Source organism: Rhineura floridana, chromosome 22 (assembly GCF_030035675.1).
Source record: "Rhineura floridana isolate rRhiFlo1 chromosome 22, rRhiFlo1.hap2, whole genome shotgun sequence".
NCBI classification, from domain to species: Eukaryota; Metazoa; Chordata; class Lepidosauria; order Squamata; family Rhineuridae; genus Rhineura; species Rhineura floridana.
In genome coordinates this window covers 4,801,413-4,821,613 of record NC_084501.1, presented here as the reverse complement: position 1 = coordinate 4,821,613, position 20,201 = coordinate 4,801,413, and the positions used below count along the sequence as shown (strand labels likewise).

Genomic DNA, 20,201 nt, shown 5'->3' with positions numbered 1-20,201 from the left:
TTTTTTCTGTGGGGTTGAGAACAAGATCCTTGTTAATGTCTATGGACCAATCAGCATGAAAGAGGAGAGTGTTAGCACTGAGAAGAGTCTTCTCGTTGTTTGACTCACCTCCTTTCACTCCGATTGGCTCCAGTCAGCAGGAAAGGACAAGGAAGCAGGTTAGAAGACTCTTCTCAGTGACTGATACACTCCTCTTTCATGCTGATTGGCTTGTAGTATGCTGGAGACATAGGGACCCTGCTCCCAAAAAAGTAAAGGGTCTTAGACACACACCCCAGACGCTGCACAACTACACCCCTGCTGTCTACTTGTATTTGTTTATTTCGGTACAAGACCAGCAAATTTAAAACAATAAGATTGTACACATTGACCAGATCAGGTACAAAATAGTTACAAGTGTTAAAATGCTTGGGCCAAGCTCTTTCTGCGTGCCATGGCCGCCACACAAAATCTCGCCACCATATCCGTAATGAGTGGATCACGGTTGTCAAGTAAAACATGCACCTGGATATCTTTAAAAGGTCTGAATATTTTTAAAATGCAAGGAGATATAAACAAAGTGCGAAGGTCTGTATAAAAGGAGCAATATAATATGACATGTTCTACCCCTTCCATCGCTCCAGAACCAAAATACAGACCCGTTCTTTTAGCGGTACTTTCTTATATCTCCCCTCCAATACAGCAGAGGGGAGAACGTTAAATCTGGCCAGAGAGAACACCCTTCTATACTTGGGGATGCTTAAGGAAGTTAAATAGGGGGCGGGTACAGGTGCTTTTACACTGGGCCCTATATTGTTGAACGCCAACAATTGGCTCATATTGTGCTGGAGCTCAATGTCCCTAATACGTAAAGAAATAAGCTCTTTAGCTTTAAAGTATCCCAGTCGTAGTATATCTGGCCATGAGAAACCCATAGACAGCAATTTAGAGTTCGTTGCACGTTTCCAACCCGATTGATATGGATCTGTGAGAGTTAATGGGGCAAGTCCCAGAAGGGAGAAGGTTAACTTTAACCACATGTTCATCCTGTATACCCAAGCCCTAGTCTCAACCAGCAAGGTACCTAACTCCCAACGTAACGCAACATTTGGCACACAACAAGGTAGACCTAGAATGTTCCTGATAAATTTGGATACTGCGCCTTCCAGGGGGGCATAGTTACCCTGGGTGCATAATGGTGAGCCGTATAGGAGTTGAGGTACTATTTTAGAATTAAAGACCAGCATTGCCGCAGGGATATATCGACCCCCCCTTAGAAAACAAAAAAATTAAGAAGCACCCTAATGCTTCTCTGCGCCCTTGCAGCAGCGTTTCTTAGATGGAAATTCCAAGAACCCTGCTGTCTACACTGAATGGCCGCGGTGCTTTAGAGTTTTATGGAGGGCCCTCTCCCAGCCCTACCTGGAGATGCCTTTGAGAGGAAGGGCAGGATCCAAATTTGAGGATGGATTGGACCTGTCCGTATGAATACATATCCAAACCAGAGCTTGGAAAAGTTACTTTTTTGAACTACAACTCCCATCAGCCCCAGCCAGCATGGCCACTGGATTGGGCTGATGGGAGTTGTAGTTCAAAAAAGTAACTTTTCCAAGCTCTGATCCAAACTAGGGTTGCCAGGTTCAAACCCTGAGACTGATCCTGTATCTTTAGGAGAAGAGAAAGTCAGCCAAGTACAGGTGTTCTTGCAACTCTGTAATGGGAAAAACCACAAGGTGGAATTCTCCCTTCCCCCTGCCCAACTTTTAAAGATACAGAAGACCTTTTGGTTGCCAGGCCCAGCCTCCAAGAGGTCTTCTGTATCTTTATGAGAGAGGATGGAAAACATCTCTCTATCCACTCTCTACATGCTATGCATAATTTTATGGACTTCTATCATGTCACCTCTTACTCACCTTTTCTAACTAAAAAGCTGCAAACGCTGCAACCTTTCCTGATAGGGGAGTTGGTCCATCCCCTTTATCATCTTGGTTGCCATTTTTTGAAACTTTTCCAACTCTACAATATCCTTTTTGAGGTGAGGTAACCAGAACTGTACACAGTATTCCAAATGCAGTCACACCATAGATTTGTACAAAAGCATTATGATATGAGCAGTTTTATTTTCAATACCTTTCCTAACGATCCCTAACATGGAATTTGGCTTTTTCACAGCTGCTGCACACTGGGTCAACATCTTCATCAAGCTATCCACTGTGACCCAAGGTCTCATTCCTGGTCAGCAGAGCTTGTAAGATTTTTAAAAGGAATGAATTACAATTACTGTTACATGGCCCCCAAAAGGAATAAATTACCATGAAAAATAATAATAATAATAATAATAATAATAATAATAATAATAATAATAATAATAATAATAATAATAATAATAATAATAACAACTTTAATTTCTTCGTCGCCTATCTGGCCAATGGCCACTCTAGGCGACTTACAAAATTATTAAAATACAATTAATAAAATACAGTAATACAATAAAAACAATAGATCTACAACAACAATATTAAAACTGGGTAGGAGGCATTACAATTATATCGATTAACCCTCCCCGGATACCCCGAAGGCCTGCTGAAAAAGCCAGGTCTTTAAGGCTTTCCGAAATACATTTAGGGAAGAGGCATGCCGGAGATCTTGTGGGAGGGAGTTCCAAAGAGTGGGAGCCGCCACTGAGAATGCCCTCTCTCTTGTACCCGCCAATCTGGCTGTTTTTGTTGGCGGGATTGAGAGAAGGCCCTGTGTGGCCGATCTTGTCGGGCGGCATAATTGGTGGCGTTGAAGGCGCTCCGTGAGATAAACTGGGCCGAAACCGTATAGGAATTTAAAGGTCAATACCAACACCTTGAATTGGGCTCGGAAAACAACTGGAAGCCAGTGTAGGTCGAACAACACTGGTGTGATGTGATCTCGGCGGCGACTATTCATAAGTAGTCGAGCCGCCGCATTTTGTATCAGTTGTAATTTCCGGACCGTTTTCAAGGGTAACCCCACGTAGAGCGCATTACAGTAGTCCAAACGAGAGGTGATCAGGGCGTGTACCACCAGTGGGAGCTGATGAACAGGAAGGTAGGGTTGCAGCCTTCGTATGAGGTGTAGTTGGTACCAGGCTGCCCGGCTCACTGCCGAAATCTGAGCCTCCATGGACAGCCTGGAATCAAGCACAACCCCAAGGCTGCGGACCTGGTCCTTTAGGGGTAAACTCACCCCATTGAACTTCAGGTCAATGTCACCCAACCTTCTCTTGTCCGCCACAAGTAGTACCTCGCTTTTATCAGGGTTCAACTTCAGCTTGTTCCTTCCCATCCATCCACTCACGGATTCCAGGCAGTTGGACAAGGTCTCCACAGCCAACTCTGGTGAAGATTTAAACGAGAGATAGAGCTGAGTGTCATCCGCATATTGATGACACTGCAGCCCAAATCTCCTGATGATTGCTCCCAGCGGCTTCATATAGATGTTAAATAGCATGGGAGAGACGATAGAGCCCTGTGGCACACCACAATTGAGAGGCCAAGGGTCTGATACCTCCTCCCCCAACGCTACCTGTTGGTACCTGTCGGAGAGAAAGGAATGGAACCACTGTAATACAGTGCCTCCAATTCCCAATCCCTCCAGGCGAAGCAGAAGGATACTGTGGTCGACAGTATCAAAAGCCGCTGAGAGATCGAGGAGGACAAGAAAGGTGGATTCTCCCCTATCTAATGCCCTCCTCAAATCATCAACCAGAGCGACCAAGCCTGTTTCAGTTCCGTGACCAGTCCTGAAACCCGATTGGTATGGATCCAAATAATCCGTTTCATCCAAGTGTGCTGACAACTGGTTGGCCACCACTCGCTCAATGACCTTGCCCAGAAATGGTAGATTCGAAATTGGGCGGAAGTTATCTAACACTTGGGGATCCAAGGAGGGCTTCTTTAAGATGGGCTTTACAATTGCCTCCTTGAAGGCTGATGGCATCACACCCTCTTTCAAGGATGCGTTTACCACCGCTTTGATCCCCTCGCCCAATTTCTCTCTGCAGCTCACAAGGAGCCACGAAGGACAAGGATCAGTAAGACAAGTGGTTGGCTTCACAGATGAAAGCACCTTGTCCACTTCCTCAGAAGGGAGAAGCCGAAACCGATCCCAATTTACCGGCTTGCAACTGGCCAACTCTGGTTCATCGACTGTGTCCACGGTGCGCGGGATCGAGCTCCGTAAGTGTTCGATTTTATCAGCGAAGTGTTTTGCTAATAGGTCACAGGAGGCCTTTGACTGTTCCAAGGGTTCCTGAGCAACTGGACCGACCAGGCTTCGGACCACCTGGAACAGCCTCCTGGGACAACACTCCGCAGACGCAATAGAGGCAGCAAAGAAAGCCTTCTTTCCTACCTTTATTGCCACTTGGCAATAAAATACTGCTGCTCTAACCTGTGTCCGGACATCTTCGGAGCGGGATTTCCGCCACCGGCGCTCTAGTCGTCTCACCTGCTGTCTCAGACTACGCAACCGTGGTGTATACCATGGAGCTAGCTGAGTTCTAATAATAATTTAATTTATGTGTCGCCTATCTGGCCAATGGCCACTCTAGGCGACGTACAAATCAGTTGCTGTAAATGCAGCACAATAAAATACACATAAAATACAATATAACAAGGAAACTATAAATAGGAATGATAACAGTTCAGAGTAATAGGCAGTTAGTCCTGAAAATTAACCCTCCCCGGAAGTCCCAAAGGCCTGTCTGAAAAGCCAGGTCTTCAAGGCTTTGCGGAATACATTCAGGGAAGGGGCATGCCGAAGATCGTACGGGAGGGAGTTCCAGAGAGTGGGGGCCGCCACTGAAAATGCCCTCTCTCTAGTCCCCACCAACCTAGCTGTTTTAGTTGGCAATTACAATTACAATTGTTCTGAGAGGAATTGATTACTTTACCATTACTCAAAAGTAATCACTACAATTACACTTAAGTTACCTTAAAAAAACTAGAGTGCCTACAAGGTGCTGGCCTTGGCTGCTGCATACTAAGTCGCCTAAAACGACATTAAAAATAAACACACACACACAGAGGTAGTAGAATAATTCTTTTTATCCATAAAATAGCAGTGGTGGTCTCTCTGCTGGTAAGGGAGGCAGAGGTCACTACTCATATCTTTGCACGTCAAACCAAGTGCAACCTCCCCACACACACGCACTCTCAGCCAGCAAGCATAATCTCTCTCACTCAACCACCTCCGGACCCTGCCCTGCCACCAACTAAGGGACACCCACCCAAGCAAACATTTCCCCCCGAGATGCAAAAAGTTAAAACGCTGCAAATGCAGCAAAGTAGCCAGGGAGGGTAGCGGAGGCCAAGTGCAAACACAGTATTCACATACACACACGTTGTCATCTTTCACCTCCACAGTTCTTTATCTCCATTCTGCTGCTGCCTCCTCCTCCTGTATCCATGTTCTTGCCCTCTGGCTACTTTCTTCCTCCACTCCATTCTTCACCACCACCGTCCATTTTTTAAAACAATTATTTTCTCCACTCCACCCCCGTCTCACTGTCCACCTCCTCCCTTGTCGCCTGCTACCCACCCACAGAGCATGAGGGAAGTGTGATGCTGCACAGAAGCCCAGTTTGAGGCACATGACTTTCATCCACAAATCAGAGGAGCAGAAGACTTCCCCTGCTCCCCCTCCACCAGTAATGCCCCAAAGTAATGCTGGAAACATTACAATTACTCCTCAAAAGTAATAAAATTACTCCTTGTTCTATTACAATCAAAATGTAAAGGAATTACCCACTCGTTCCTCAGAAAAGTAATAAATTACAAGTAATTCATTTTTTGTAACTAATTACTTCCAAGCTCTGCCAGTCAGACACTGCCAGTTCAGACCCCATGAGCATATATGTGAAATTTAAGGTTTTTCGCCCCAACATGCATCACTTTACACTTGCTCACATTAAATTACATTTGCCATTTTATCGCCCATTCACTCAGTTTGGAGAGGTCCTTCTGGAGCTCTTCACGATCTCTTTTTGATTTAACAGCCCTGAACAATTTTGTCTCATCAGCAAACTTGCTGCATGGCTGCAGAGGTGAGACTGTGCTAGGACCATCAAGGGGCAAGCTTTTCCACCAAGCGTTTTCCACCTGCCTTGCCCCACCCCTCTGCCTGGACCTTATCAGGAGGAGCTGCAGACTGTGAGGTGCTGCTGCAGGGGTGAGACTGGGCTGGGACCATCAAGGGGCAAGCTTTTCCACCTGCCTTGCCCTCTCACCCCTGCACTTAGTGACATTTTTCTGGGGACGCTCCTTTACCGGAGAGGTGAATGCTTTTGGTTTTTAGCTGCTGTTGCTTTTGAAAAATGCTAAGATTTTGTTGGCTTAAATTTTTGTAAATTGTATTGTTTTTACTTGTATTTTGCATTTGTGTTTTTCTATTTGTGTGTAAGCCACTTTGGGGCCTTTTTGGTCAAACCGTAACTTGGCCACCATACTGTTCACCCCTATGGCATCTCTATAGTTGTTATACAAAAGTCTAACAGGCTGTGATCCTCAATGTTGAAATGTTTTGCGACTGGTTGCTCCACTTTTTTTGTTAAGATTGCCGATTTGTGGTTTCTGAAAGCCTGCGCGTAGGTCAATTGTGGTTTTTCCTATATATTGGATATGATATCCTGGTCTTTTGCATTCGATGACATAAAGTATATTGCAGGACCCGCAGGTGATGTTCTGTTTGATGTAATATGTCCTGCCTGTCCTAGTGCTTGTAAAAGTAGCTGTCTCCCTGTGGTACACACAGGTGATACCGCGTTTGGCATGACAAGGATGAGACCCAGATTGGTGATAGGTGGCTTAAACTAACAGTCTGCGCAAATTAGAAGGCTGGTGAAATGCTAGAACAGGAGGCCTGCTGATGGCTCTAGCAAGATGTTCAGAGTTTGCTAGCAATGGGTAGCTCTCCCTGATTGCTCAGTGACAGGAGATGCTGGATATACACATTGGCACCACATGGCCTGAACCTGGAGGCCAGTACCACCACTACTTAGCTCCTGCAAATGAAGCCCCTCTGAGCATTCCATCCTCAAAGCTCTATAACTGCCACCTTCGCAACAGCATTTGGATGTTGGCAGCTGACGAAGGCAGAAGCTGAAACGTTTTGGTAATACAATAAAAACCTCTGTTTTGTTAATCACAATTACATGCACATATTTTTAGGTGATCAACGGAATCCTTATAGGGATCCAGAGCAAGCTTGGGTGACGTTCTGTTTGTTGCTTTCAAAACTATCTTATATACATCTATATATATAAACACACACAACATTATTTTGAGACATGTACTCAAGACATGTACTTTGAGACATCAGTTCAGGCTAATTTTTGATGCTGCTTCCAACGATGTAAATAGTTTTTTGGGGTTTTTTTTAGTTAGTACAGGACCCACAAAGGAGGTCCAGAAAATTCATAGTGATCATAAATGTCCTGCAAATACTGTACACTAGTACTGTACACTACTATTAACTTGATGTTTGAAGAACAAGTGTTCATATTTGGGTTTTTTCATGAAAATGAAAGAAAAGGTAAAAATATGCACATTTCATCTCGTGCGCTAAGTAAACAAGCAAATTAATTCACAATGAAATATTCAGTATTGAGATATGAGACAAATCTATCCTTACTAGGAATGCCTATCTCTGTTCGACTTCAGCGGAATCCTCATTTGCTTTTTCTTCTTCTAATAATGCGTGAGCATCCAGTGACTGGCTTTCATGTCTGTCACCGTAGAATCATAGAATAGTAGAGGGCCTACAAGTGCAAGAATCCAACTTAAAGCATACCTGACAGGTGGCTGTCCAGAGGCCCTTGGGCTGAACAAGGCTCCCTGCCCTGCATTAAAGGATCTGGACAGCCACCTCTCAGGTATGTTTTAGGTTGGATTCTTGCACTTAGCAGACAGTAGGCCTTGTAGGCCTTATCGGCCCCTCTCAACTCTACTATTCTAGGATCTTGGATAGTACTATTTGGAAAGATCCTCCCCACCCCAACCGCCTGGAGAACCCCAGGCTGACCAGACAATTCTGGTTCAATACGCAAGTGGTCGGTTATCTCTCAGTGCTTCTAACATTACTATGACAGGCAACTCACTCACTTCCTTGGGGCAGGGAGAGTTCTCAGTGGCCTCTGGAGCCAGGAAACCTCTGGCCCTCCAGAGGTTGCTGGACTCTAGCTCCAGCAGCCAGCATGGCCAACGGTCAAGGATGATGGGAGTTGGAGTCCAACAACATCTGTAGGGCCCCAAACGGTTCTACAAGAAATTAAAACATCAGTGCTTTCAATCCTGACCTTGCAGGACGAACATTAACAGAAACGATCTCACTGAAAAATTTGCATTTCAAATGCACTGAGTTTCAGATACTTTTCACATAACCCCTACCGTAAAACCATCGTGAACTTAAAAGGCTCACATTTGTAATGCTGGATTCATTTTCATGCATATGTATCTTTTATCTTCCCGCCTAATGATTTTTGAGCAGCAGAATGTACATTACACAAAACCAAGAACTTTTAATAAATTGAAAAGAGAAAAGAAAAATAGTTTCCCCAGTACTCTGTATGCCACAAACCTCATTACAGACAGAAAAGATGCTAATGTTTATGGTAAGAAGGAAAATATACATTTATATAACATGTGCCCGTACATTTTGCTAACTTCACCCACCCGTCTTTCACCTTCCTTCCTCAGTTTTCATGAGAGGCATGAATGCAGCTCAAAGAACAACCTCAGTCATCCAAAATCGGCTCAAGGCAAGCCTCAGTTTTCTCCTTGTTGCTCACATTCCTGCCCTGCCCAAGCACATGCCATTCAGAACGCTGGGATTCAAAAGGTTGCCTCCTCACCAATATGTGACTGGTCTGACTGTAAGGTTCACTGGAATCTGAAAAGTCAGGCTGCGCATTCTGGACTGGACTGCATTTTCCCACACTGGGTTATATCTAGTCTTAGTTCTACTCAGAGTAGACCCACTGAAATCACTGAGCCTGAAGTAGTCACATTCATGAAACTGAATGGGTCTGCTCTGAGTGGGCCACTGGCTCTACCCAGGAGATCAATTATTTGTGTAATCAAAAGGTAGCAGCCCTCATCTGGGGGGTCAGAACGGCAACAGCCTCATTCTCTTTCTGTTCAGGGTTTGAGCGGAAACTTTGAAGACAAGGGCTGGCAGTCTCCTGAGACAGAACGGGTGGAACCTGGACGCTCAGCGGTGATATCTGACAGATCATGGGGAGCAGAGAGATTCCCAGGAGCCACTAATGGTCAAGAAGCCTGGGAACACAAATTTCTCCAGATCCCAATCATGCATATGCCCTGCTCCCTGCAGCTTCTCACCACCCATTTGACCCAAGGAAACATGATCTGATTTTATTATTCCAGGCATTTGTTTGCCTAATAGTCAAGTTCTCAGGGCAGCACCACGATTAACAACACGCAAATGATCACTTCTACCCAACAGGGAGGGGAAGGAAGATTCCTCCCATCTTTTTTCCCCTTCTGCCCAAAGCAGAAGAAGCCTAGAGGGTTGCCAACTATTCTCTTTCTTTTTTTTTACCCACTTCATTCTGGGATGAGGCTGCCCAGAAAAGGTGCTAGACAGCAGTGAGGAACTGCAGGCCCGGGGGCCAAATGTGGGCCTCCGTGCCTCTCTAGCTGGCCCTCAGAACTCTCCCCAGGCTATATCCCTCACTGTCCCTGTTTCACACCCTCAAGTGTTTTTGCCTGGTTGCAATTAGTCTTTCTTGGAAGTTGGACAGAGAGGGGTGCGTAGAAACTGGCCTACTGTACAAAGGTAAAATGTCTATTTATTGCTCTGCCCATTTTTCCTTCTGGCCCTGCCCACCACCATGTGGCCCTTCCAAGGGAAGGGAACGTAGCCCTAGAGCTGAAAAAAAGTTCCCCAAACCCAGCTTAGGAGCACCTCCAGACACTTGACCTAAACAGTAACAGAGCCGGAAGCAGGTAACTCAGATGGAAATTTTCCTCCTACTAAAAAAGAAAGAATCCTTTCTTCTTTCTCACGACATGGCTCTGCTCAAGTCATGTACATAAATACAACCATTCCTGGACCAGAATAGCCTGACTACAGTGGTCCATGCATTGGTAACCTCAAGTCTCAATTGCTGTGGGGCTGCCTTTGTATCTAGTCCGGAGGCTGAAGCTAGTGCACAATGCAGTGGCCAGACTGCTCACAGGAGCGGGCTACAGGCAATATTTTACCCCTCTGCCATAGCCACTTTGCTACCAGGGCAGGTTCAAGGTTGTGTTAATTCACAAAGCCCTAAACAACATGGGCCCAAAGTATCTTAAGGACTGCGTGATTCCCTATATGCCCCACAATGATCGCTGATGTTTCCTGATGGGGCACTTTTGGTGGTCCCATATGCCCCTGAGACTCAGCTGGCCTTTACCAAGACCCAAAGCTCTGCCCTATGGAACTTCATGCTAGTTAGTATAGGTTCAGCAGGAGTCATCCCTGCTCATTTTCAGACCTCTTACAAGTTTACTGTTCAGACAGGCCTTTCAAACCAGATATTGTTTCCCAACCAGCTTTTACTGATCTATTTGATTTTTGTTGTTGTTGTTTTTACTGTAGTATTGTTTTTAGGTTGCATACCACAATGTGACATTTTATATAAAAGTGAGGTCTATAAATATGTTAATAAACACAAATAAAAACAAGAAGATCCCTCTCTGTAAAGGAGATGGGTTTACCTCCCCTCACCTGCTTACCAGGTCACAGCATCTTTGGCTCTCTTTGCAAGATAATTCATAAGCAAACTAGAGGTAAGGGATGAGAGAGAGTGGTTACATTTCAGTCCAGTCCCTCCTCCAAGGAGCCCTGAATAGAGCCCATTTTTTATCATAACAACCCCCTTGTGAAGGGTAAGGGGGGGGACCCACTGAAGCCTGTCCAGTGATCTTCAGGGCTGAGCAGGGATTCAAAGAGTTGAACGAAGAACATATTTATTACAGCATGATTTGTATATTTATCCCATTGCTATCCCACTTTCCCTTAAATAACATAGCACTCAAAGAGATGTATTACCAGATCAAGCCAAAAAAAATGAAAAGCTACACAGAATACCCACTTTAACATTTTTTAACCAAGATAAACATCTGGGAAAATAGGGAAAAAACACACTCCCAGCCTTCATGAAACTGATATGCTCCGGATGTTTTGGACTACAACTCCCATCAGCCCCAGCCCAGCCCTCACTTGGGCCAGTCTGCAAACTCTTGTCCCTCTCATAAGAGAGATCAGTCCATACCTAAAGCCCACACCGAGGCCAAGAACTGCGTTTTCATCCTCATTCCACCCCCCAAAGAACTATGCCCTTTGAAGCTGGATGGTGGATCACCAATGGCGAATGGCTCTGGTAGTAGCTACAATAGCCCAGCCTGAAGGAAGCATGCCTGAAGGGAGAAGGCCAATCATACCCTTCTATTTGGGGGCGGGGAGGGGAGAGCAGGTGGTGCAAGCGGGTAGACTCATGTCTTCAAGAGCTTTTGCCACTGTAAATCCGTTCGCCTTCCAGGTGCCCAAAGGCTCTTTGTTGCTTCATTCCCCTTCTAACCAGTGAGGAACAGAACTGTAACTGCACCCGCAGACAGAGCAAAAAGCATTAGCAACAGAAAATACCTTTGCTGTGAGGCTGCATGGAGTACTTTAAGGCCCAATTCCTGCAAACAAGAAGCTTCAACGTTTTCCCTGCTCTTCTGAAGCAACCAGAATCTCCTTAGCAATAACTGATCAATAAGGCACACTCAGGGTGAAGTGCCTGCCCTAATCTGACTTGTCAAGCAGAAGATGGCAGAGAATTAACCCCGCCTGGCCTTTTGTTGCAGGTCATTCCAATGAAAATGCTTGATTTAGCAGTGAACCAGTCTGTTCTTACACACACAAAACACACACACAACCTAATGCACTCAGGCTAACTGGGGTCACACCAGGTCAGCTATTCCCTTCCCTGAGTATAGGAAGGAGGGTGATGGCAATAGGTGGCACGGAGGCAAATTAAAGCGGCGGCGCCACAGACAGCCAACTGAAATGGCAGGTTGTAGCCCCAGCACCCACTTTGTTCTATGCTGTGCTAGTTACATTTCGCCCACAGAGAGGACAAAATGTGCATAAAATGTGCATTCGGTGAAGGGCCTTAGCTCAGCAGCTGAGTCTGCATCCAGAAGGTCCCAAATTCAATCTCCACCATCTGCAGGTAGGGGTGAGAGAGACTCCTGCCTGACACCATGGAGAGCCACTGCCAGACAGTGAGATAGTAATGGGCTAGATCAGTGATCCTCAAACTTTTTTGTTTCGCGGCGCACTGTAAAACATATAAAAATTTTGTGTGTAAGTAGGAATGTTGAATAATGAACAGGGGAACACACTGACTGACAGATGAAATAAAAGGAAGATGGAAGGAATACACTGAAGAATTATATAAAAGAGATGAAAGGATGACAGATTCATTCATGGAGGAACCATATGATGTATAACCAGAAATTTTAGAATGTGAGGTGAAAGCTGCTCTTAAAATACTTGGAAGAAACAAATCACCAGGAACAGATGGCATACCAATAGAGTTGCTACAAGACTGAATCTCTCCAAATTTTGACAAAAATTTGTCAACAAATATGGAAAACTAAACAATGGCCCCAGACTGGAAGCGTTCCATATACATCCCAATTCCAAAGTAAGGGGATCACAGGGAATGCAGTAATTATCGAACTATTGCCTTAATAATTATCGAACTAATAATGCAAGTAAAGTAATGCTCAAGATTCTACAACAAAGGCTCTTACCATATATGGAGCGAGAAATGCCAGACATCCAAGCTGGATTTAGAAAGGGAAGAGGCACCAGAGATCATATCGCAAACGTACGTTGGATAATGGAACAGACAAAGGAATTTCAGAAGAAAATCACCCTGTGCTTTATAGATTACAGCAAAGCCTTTGAATATGTAGATCATGAAAAACTATGGAATGCTTTAAAGAAATGGGGGTGCCACAGCACCTGATTGTCCTGATGCACAACCTATCTGCACAAGAGGCTACTGTAAGGACAGAATATGGAGAAGCCGATTGGTTCCCCATTGGAAAGGGTGTGAGACAGGGGTGTATTTTATCACACTATTTATTTAATCTATATGCAGAACATATCATACAGAAAGCAGGATTGGACCAAGAAGAAGGAGGTGTGAAAATTGGAGGAATATCAGTAATTTAAAATATGCAGACGATACCATACTACTAGCAGAAACCAGTAATGATTTGAAACGAATGCTGATGAAAGTTAAAGAGGAAAGCACAAAAGCAGGACTACAGCTGAACGTCAAAAAGACTAAAGTAATGACAACAGAAGATTTATGCAACTTTACAGTTGACAATGAGGACACTGAACTTGTCAAGGATTATCAATACCTTGGCACAGTTGTTAACCAAAATGGAGACAATAGTCAAGAAATCAGAAGAAAGCTAGGACTGGGGAGGGCAGCTGTGAGAGAACTGGAAAAGATCCTCAAATGCAAAGATGTATCACTGAACACCAAAGTCAGGGTCATTCAGACCATGGTATTCCCGATCTCTATGTATGGATGTGAAAGTTGGACAGTGAAAAAGGCGGATAAGAGAAAAATAAACTCATTTGAAATTGTAGAAGAAATAAATGTGGCAAACAGCATGTGGAGCACACCCTTCAGCAATGTGCTAAATAGCATGGAAAGGCTCAGGAAGTGACCCGTACTAAGAAAATTAAGACACGACAAGCCAGTAGTGGCTGGTAGTCATTGGACCTGGTGGGGTGGCCAACAGGGTTAATTCGATTTAAATTTTCTGTTGTACACTGCCCAGAGAGCTTTTTTGCTAGTCGGGCGGTATAAAAATTTAATAAATAAATAAATAAATCATGATTTAAATCGCTTCTCTGAAGGACTCAATTTTAATGATTTAAATCACAGTTTAAATCGCTAGTGAGGAAGATTCTACTTAATCATCACTTTTAACAGAAGTATATTATTGTTTAATATAACTTTAATACATATTCAGAGATGTAGGTTTCATTAGAAGGTAGGTATACACTAAGCAATTATTCAGAATTGTTTCAGTTTAATTTTCATCAAAAAATGGGATGGAAATTTGGCCATTTTAGTATTAAAGCAGAAAGAACTTGTGAAGTCATTCAGGAGATGAACCAGCGCCAACTGTTCAATTAACCATGATATGTTTGTCATGATGTGTCAGAATCACCACCACCAAACAGGCTTTTAAATTGTATTAATAAGATTGTTCATTCTCCTGCTTAGTTTTCTTCTTCAACAAACAACATTAATAAAACCTGCACATGTATTTTTGAATGGTTAGCTATTTCAGTTTTTAAATAACTACCAAGTCCATATGAGAAAATATTGGGTGGTACAGTTAAGTTAGTCTTCTTCACCTTTGTCTTCTTTGTTTATTGTCTGGAAAATAAATACAAGTTTTCCTGCATTTTCAGTTCCCAATTTATTTCTCAATTTAGAATAAATGTGTCCAAAGGAAGAAAAAAATTATCTCTAATCCTGCAGAAGAGGCTACTGCTGTTAAGAGCTGGATTACCACTTCAGTGCTCGCCTCCTTGTTCACACCTACTCCATCTCCCCAAATCCTCTATTCATTTACCTTCTCTATCTTTGCACTTAGAGAGAGACGCAAGGCCTAGAGAGACAGCAAGAGAGAGAACACATGCACTGAATGTATACCACCTGTAGAACTGCAGGGGCGTCACTAGGGGGGTGCGGCAGGTGCGGGCCGCACCGGGTGACACCACCAGATGGGGGTGACACCCAGAGCCGCCCCCCTGGCACTGCCTAAGCACCGACAAGAGCCTTTGCGTGGTGTGCTGGCTGCCTTCCTGCTAGGAGGTGGAAGCGGTGGCAGACAACGAGGCGGCAGCGCGCTCCCGGGCCCTGTTGCTCGGCACTCGCTCAGAGTCAGAGAGAAGACGTTGCGGGCCGCACTGGGTGACACCAATCCTAGTGACGCCACTGTAGAACTGCACTGGTCAGGCTATCTCCCATCTCCATTACTGCTGTTAACATATTCATAATTAGAAGTTGTATAATTAGTATTCATGATATCGTTGACCTAGGCTCTGTTTTTTATAATTGTTTTAAGAAAATTTTGAAATCTGAATTCCAATTAAAAATACAATTTAAATCTGAAAAATCCAGTTTAAATTTAAAAAATCCATTTTTTAAAAAAATTCAAATAATTTATTTTTGTCAACCCTGGAGGCCAAGGAGGTCACCAGAGGTGGGGCCAACTTGTTCTGGTTTTCTCCCCATCTTCCTCCCTTGCAAAGATATTGTTGGCACATAAGCAACGCAGTGGCAACAATACTTGTAGGGCTCTACCTGATCTTAGCCCGGTAACCAGCTTCCCATCCTGCAAGCATGTCCCTATTTTCCGCCAAGAAACATGGGAGCAGATGTCAGCTCACAAGGGGGGAAAAGGGAGATGTGACAGTCATAACAAAAATGAAAAAAACGTGTATGTGTATGTGCTGCAAGAGTATCCAGGCTCAGGCTGGCCCTCACAATCCACAGAGAATGTGACTGTTAGAACCACGAGTTTCAATCTCACTTATCAACTTCCTTTTTGCAGAAGGAGAGACAGAAGTGAAACCAACAGATGGATGAATGCTGGAAGGAGAAGAGGTGAAAATGGTGTTTGCATGTGTATGTTTTTTTTGGGGGGGGGGGGTGGAGGGAGAGAATTAGCACCTCTCAGGGTAGCCACAAATAAGAGAGTTCAGGGTTCTGTCAGTAGTTTCAGTAACCTTGTTGCAGCACCGCAGGGGAAAGGAAAAGGGAGCTCTGCTAACATCCCCTCTTCTACATCACCTTAACGAAAGCACAGGAGCCCAATCCTCGTATGTAGCATCTGATCACTCTGCAGAGGTGAGCAGAAGGTGTAGGAGAGGTGAGGACTTGGTAGGAAAGACTAAAGCAGCCTGGTCAAAAGTCAAAGTGAAAGAAATAACATTTTGCTGTTCCTGTAGGTCAGAATCCTGGGCAAAGGTCACCAGAATTCAATAGGCTGTGTAAATGATTTATTTTATTTTTAATATATTTATAGATAAAATATCAGAGCAGCGTACAACGAAATTTACAAAAAAAACATAAATCTCATAAAAACAACATAGAATAATCAGAAAAGTGATTGGCTGATCTCAAAATGTTTGAACCAGTGAATAAGTCTGTCGACATAAAAAAAGTTGAAAGTCCGCTGTGAGGATGCACGCTGAAAAGCATCCCACAGTGCAGGACCAGCAACACTAAATGCCTGACTTCTAGTTGAGATTAATCGGGCTCCTGTAACACTGGGGACAACTAACAGCACTCCTCCAGATGATCTCAGTGATGGAGCTGGGATATAAGGGCTCTCACATTGGACCCACGTTGTTTGGGGCTTTGTAGAGGTGTCAAGGATTATCAATACCTTGGCACAGTCATTAACCAAAATGGAGACAATAGTCAAGAAATCAGAAGAAGGCTAGGACTGGGGAGGGCAGCTATGAGAGAACTAGAAAAGGTCCTCAAATGCAAAGATGTATCAATGAATACTAAAGTCAGGATTATTCAGACCATGGTATTCCCGATCTCTATGTATGGATGTGAAAGTTGGACAGTGAAAAAAGGGGATAAGAGAAAAATCAACTCATTTGAAATGTGGTGCTGGAGGAGAGCTTTGTGCATACCATGTACCGCGAAAAAGACAAGTAATTTGGTGTTAGAACAAATTAAACCAGAACTACCATAAGTCGTAAACAACTTGTAGGCATATAACAACAACATCAATAGAAGCTAAAATGATAACTGAGGTTATCATACTTTGGACACATCATGAGAAGACATTATTCACTAGAAAAGACAATAATGCTGGGAAAAACAGGAGGGAGTAGAAAAAGAGGAAGGCCAAACAAGAGATGGATTGATTCCATAAAGGACGCCACAGACCTGAATGTACGAGATCTGAACAGGGTGGTTCACAACAGATGCTATTGGAGGTCACTGATTCATAGGGTCACCATAAGTCATAATCAACTTGAAGGCACATCACAACAACGTATCAACAAAAATGCACATATCAACAAAAGAGCCTTGAATCTGGCCCAGTACCATACAAACAGCCGGTGCAGATGTTCCAGTATAGGTGTCACATGGTGTCAGGCATCGACCCCCGTCAGCAGTCTGTCCGCTGCATTCTGCGCTAGCTGGAGCCTCTGGACCAGGCCCAAGAGCAGCCGCATGAAGAGTGCATTATAGTAATCCAGTCTCAAGATCACTAGTACGTGGTCTACAGCATCCAGGCCATCCACACACAGCCATAATTGATATAGCCGCTGAAGCTGGTAAATGGAACTCCTAGCTACAGAGGTCACTTGGACCTCTTATAACAAATATGTATTCAGGAATATGCCCAAGTTACGTATCTGTTCCTTCAGAGAGAAAGCAATCCCATCTAGAGCAACAATTAGCCTGTCTTCCAGAAACAAAATCACCTACCCACAAAGCCTCTGTCCTCCCTAGATTCAATTTATGCAACTCAAGCAACTTTGCATTCCTCAGAAGGGCATTAAGAGGAGCCCTAGAGGGTCAGATCAAGATGGGCATGGTTCCAACTAGCACAGTTTCCTGCTTCCAATGGCAGGCAAACAATTGCTTTGAGGAAGTCAACAAACAGGGCATGAAGGCAAGAACCCTTCTGCAGTTGCTTGCCTCTTATCAACTAGAACTCAGGGCAGACTGCACCTAAAGTTGGAGCCTACATTTAGCCATCTTTGATAAACAAATTCGCATAGAAGGAAAAGTCCAATCCCCATTTAAAGACATCATTGTTAGGGTCCACCTGTGGCAATGAATTCCTTAGATTAATATAATGCATTATGTGAAGAAATACTCTTGTCTGTCCAAAACCGTCTGCCAGTCAATAGGTATAGAGCAGTATATTATACAACACTGTCGGCAGGCTGGCTACGAGCCTGAAAACCTGAGAGACACTCCACCCCAATACAGCCTACATGATTTTTAAAATGGCTTCAGTTTGGTCCACTTTGCAACGAGGCTCCTTGAGACCTCTCATCTGAGGATGTTGCCAATCATATGCACAGGACATTGCCTCTGGCAATCAAATCAATGCAATCCCAAAAGCAATTGTAAAAGTTTGGCCCTCAGGAGAAGATCCCATTGTTCAAATCCGTATCTTACCAAGCTAGCTAAAGAGTGAATGCCACCACCTGTCTTCACAAAAGAAAAGCCCATTATCCTGACTCATAATAGGTATGGAAATTAAGGAAGGACCTGAAATGGCCTTCTGAATCACTTAGCCAGCCAGAACCCAGGGGTCTGACTCCCCTGCTTTTCCTTCACCATCTCTTGGACCCTTGAAACAGAGGTCCCCACTAGCTGAAGCTGCCTCAGAAGACTTTTTCAGGTCTCCACTACTCTTCCAGCTTTCCCCTGGACCTCTGCTAGCCAGAGATCCAGAAGCCCTCAGGAGAGGAGCCTGCCAGCTGCAGTTGCCATTTCCCTGCCTGGCCCAGGAGTCTCATAGTGCCCCAATTCTACTTCCAGATTTCTCCCCAGGGCTAGGAAAAGTATATCTTGCTCTCTCTGTCCTGTCTTCTGGAGGTCCTTTACAAGTTGTAGCCTCCACATCTGCTCCCTCTGCCTGTCTTTCACTGTGTGTGACTGTGTTTCAGAAGCCATACTTTGGTCCTCCCTGCCCAGCTGCGCATGACTGAGGCCCAGTTGCGCTGATCTCAACCCCCCCCATCTCCTCTTATGCCTTGGGTGCTTGCTCCTTCGCACACATGCACATACGTGTGTGGGGAGTCTAGTTATGTCACAAATATTGTTACTGAGCTATCCCCACTGATGTCAATAGATACGTATTGGTACTGAGCTATTCCCCATTGAAGTATTCAATGCATATGTTTTGATCCTGTGTGCATATGTTCAATAAATATCTCCATATTTAAGATCTGTGTGAGTGTAAATTACTGGGTAAATCTGCCAAGATACACTACTGCCGATGTCTAAAGATCCTAGTTCACAAGACTCCTAGAATGTGTGAATGTGAAACACATCTCTACACAGGAGGCTTGCTAACAATATGAGGAGGGAATTTAATAATCTTCTCATCGTAGGGAGGGGTTAGGGACCCTGAATCCCACCCATCATATGAAGATCTCATTTCAGCTATGGAATTTTACCAGGCAATGCTTGTGGCCTTTAAGTATATCTTCAGAACTATAGGGTCAAGAACAGCCTTCCCCATCCTGGTGCCCTGCAGATGTTTTAGACATCTGGGGCTGATGGGAGTTGGAGTTCAAAATATCTGCAGGGCACCAAGATAGAAAAGGCTACTTAAAATGTTTCAAAAATGATAGAAAGCAAACCAAGTTTGAGATTCTTAGGAAGTTGAACCTCTATGCCCAATGCCACCTTCTGCACTCTTGCAAAACTTCAACACTCTCATAGTATTACCTCACCATGCAGCCCACTTCCATCTACCTGGACTGGGCCTCAGGATCCCTTTACCCTTTTCAAAATGTGTGGGTCCATCATGTGCACCCTGAAGCAACACCGGCGGTGCAAAGAGGCCGATTTCGAGCCACACAGAGAGCCCTATTTATGTGCTACAAGGATTGGTACAACGGGCCAACTGAGGTGGGGGGAGAGGCCCTCCATGTGATGTAGAACCCAGGTGGTATTGTTGTTGTTGTCCCTCAGCCCAATAAATAACTGAGGACTGGGTGCATTCAGGCCTCAGAGAGGAACTGGGGTGCACCACAGCCAGGCAGAGCAAAAGCCCCAACCAGGCCCCTCCCTCGTATAGTACTTGGACCAGGCCAACCTTCTGATCATGTAAGCCCAGCTCAAGTTGCCTGACTCCAGTCCCAGCACGGATCTTAGGCTGGAAGGTGCCTATACCGCTCCAGATTTGGGTATAGCCACTCTTCTCTTTGGCTGCCGGTCCGGAACAGCCCATCCATGGCAACATCAGAGGTGAAGAAAGAAGGCAGCCTTACTCATTCACCAACCACGCTCACGTTCCCGCCTGCCAAGTTCCCTGCTGGATTCTCATCTCATTTTTTGACCTACTTAACGGCAAGATTGCAAGGGCTTTAATGATTTAGAA

The 20,201-nt window shown here is 44.5% G+C and overlaps 1 protein-coding gene across 13 annotated transcripts in view; it reads right to left on the bottom strand.

The window, feature by feature from the left end:
• The window catches only part of MEF2D (myocyte enhancer factor 2D), a 222,597-nt gene that overhangs the window by 149,910 nt on the left and 52,486 nt on the right, over window positions 1-20,201 (bottom strand). The window lies entirely within an intron of this gene.